Below are 3,016 nucleotides of genomic sequence, written 5' to 3'. Positions count from 1 at the left end.
CAATGCACAGAGAAAAAGAGACTGTGGAGTGCTCAACCATGAGCAGAACATCTATACCACATTTCTTCCACTGAGGCTTGGGATCTTCACAGTCTGGAAGATTTTGAGAGCCAAGTACACATTAGAAAAATTATCCATTATGATCAAGTAGGCTTCATCCCAGAGATGCAGGGCTGGTTCAACATACGGAAATCTATCAATGTAATCCATCATATAAATAAACTGAAAGAAAAAAACCATATGATCATTTCATTAGATGCGGAAAAAGCATTTGACAAAATTCAACATCCCTTTATGATAAAGGTCTTAGAGAGATTAGGAATACAAGGGTCATTCCTAAGTATAATAAAAGCTATTTATAGCAAGCCGTCAGCTAACATCAAATTAAATGGAGAGAAACTCAAAGCTATTCCACTAAAATCAGGAACACGACAAGGTTGTCCACTCTCTCCATACCTCTTTAATATAGTGCTTGAAATTCTAGCAATAGCAATAAGACAACATAAGGGGATCAAAGGGATTCAAATTGGAAAGGAAGAAGTTAAACTTTCATTATTTGCAGACGATATGATAGTGTACATAAGCGACCCCAAAAACTCCAGCAAATAACTCCTTCAGCTGATAAACACCTTTAGTAGCGTTGCAGGATACAAGATCAATTCCAAAAAATCAGTTGCCCTCCTATACACAAAGGATAAGGAAGCAGAGATGGAAATCAGAGAAGCATCACCCTTCACGATAGCCACAAATAGCATAAAATATCTTGGGGTAACTCTAACCAAGGAAGTAAAGGATCTATTTGACAAGAACTTTAAGTCTATGAAGAAAGAAATTGAGGAGGATACCAGAAAATGGAAGGATCTCCCTTGCTCTTGGATTGGGAGGATCAACATAGTAAAAATGGCAATTCTACCAAGGGCAATTTATAGATTCAATGCAATCCCCATTAAAATCCCATCAAAATTCTTCACAGATCTTGAGAGGACAATAATCAACTTTATATGGAGAAACAAAAAACCCAGGATAGCCAAAACAATCTTATATAATAAAGGATCGTCTGGAGGCATTACCATCCCTGACCTCAAACTCTATTACAGAGCCTCAGTATTGAAAACAGCTTGGTATTGGCATAAAAACAGAGAAGTCGATCAATGGAACTGAGTAGAAGACCCTGATTTTAACCCACAAACATATGAACACCTAATTTTTGATAAAGGAGCTAAAAGTATTCAATGGAAAAAAGAGAGCATCTTCAACAAATGGTGCTGGCAGAACTGGTTGTCAACGTGTAGAAGAATGAAATTAGATCCATATCTATCACCATGCACAAAACTCAAGCCCAAATGGATTAAAGACCTCAATATTAGTCTGAACACACTGAAACTGATAGAAGAAAAAGTGGGAAGTACTCTACAACATATGGGTACAGGAGATCACTTCCTACGTTTATCCCCAGCAGCACAGACATTAAGGACAACATTGAATAAATGGGACCTCCTGAAACTGAGTAGCTTCTGTAAAGCAAAGGACACTGTCACTAAGACAAAAAGGCAACCCACTGACTGGGAGAAGATCTTCACCAACCCTGCAACAGACAAAGGTCTGATCTCCAAAATATATAAAGAACTCAAGAAACTAGACTTTAAAATGCTAATGAACCCAATAAAAAAATGGGGCACTGAACTGAACAGAGAATTCTCAACAGAAGAAATTCAAATGGCCAAAAGACACTTAAAGTCATGCTCAACCTCCTTAGCGATAAGGGAAATGCAAATTAAAACAACTTTGAGATACCATCTTACACCTGTCAGAATGGCTAAAATCAAAAACACCAATGATAGCCTTTGCTGGAGAGGTTGTGGAGAAAGGGGCACACTCATTCATTGCTGGTGGGAATGCAAACTTGTGCAACCACTTTGGAAATCAGTGTGGCGATTTCTCAGGAAATTTGGGATCAACCTACCCCAAGATCCAGTAATACCACTATTGGGAATATACCCAAGAGATGCCCCATCAAATGACAAAAGTATTTCTTCAACTATGTTCATAGCAGCATTGTTTGTAATAGCCAAAACCTGGAAACAACCTAGATGCCCTTCAATGGAGGAATGGATGAAGAAAGTGTGGAATATATACATATTAGAGTACTACTCAGCGGTAAAAAACAATGACTTCTCGAATTTTGCGTGCAAATGGATGGAAATAGAAAACACTATCCTGAGTGAGGTATCCCAGTCCCAAAAAGAGGAACATGGGATGTACTCACTCATAATCGGATTCTAGCCATAAATAAAGGACATTGAGCTTATAATTTGTGATCCTAGAGAAGCTAAATAAGACAGTGAACCCAAAGAAAATCATATAGTCATCTGCCTGGAGAGGGGAAGTAGACAAGATTGCAGGGCAATAACTGGGAACTTGCGGGGGAGGTGGCAAGGGGCAAAGGGGGAATGGGATGAGAAACATGAGAAGGGGAGGTTGGGAGGAGCTCGGGGGATTGGGATGGTTGGGATATAGGAAGGGAGGATACGGGAGCAGCGAAGTATATTTCCTAACTAAGGGACCCATCTTAGGGTTGGAAAGAAACTTGACTCTATAGGGGTTCGCAGGTGTCCAGGGAGATGTCCCCAGCTGGTACCTTGGGCAACTGAGGAGAGGGAACCTGAAATGACCCTATCCTATACTGATAAATATCTTACATATCACCTTAGAACCTTCATCTGGCGATGGATCGAGGTAGAGACAGAGACTCAATTTGGAGCAACGGTCTGAGCTCTTAAGGTCCAAATGAGGAGCAGAAGGAGGGAGAACATGAGCAAGGAAATCAGGACCACGAGGGATGCACCCGCCCACTGTGACAGTGGAACTGATTTATTGTGAGCCCACCAAGGCCAGCTGGTCTGGGACTGAATAAGCATGGGTTGAAACTGGACTCTCTGAGCATGGCGGACAATGAAGGCTGATGAGAAGCCAAGGACAATGGCATTAGGTTTCGATCCTAATACATGAACTGGCT

This window comes from Chionomys nivalis, chromosome 19 (genome assembly GCF_950005125.1).
Source record: "Chionomys nivalis chromosome 19, mChiNiv1.1, whole genome shotgun sequence".
NCBI lineage: Eukaryota > Metazoa > Chordata > Mammalia > Rodentia > Cricetidae > Chionomys > Chionomys nivalis.
This window is presented reverse-complemented; position numbering follows the sequence as displayed.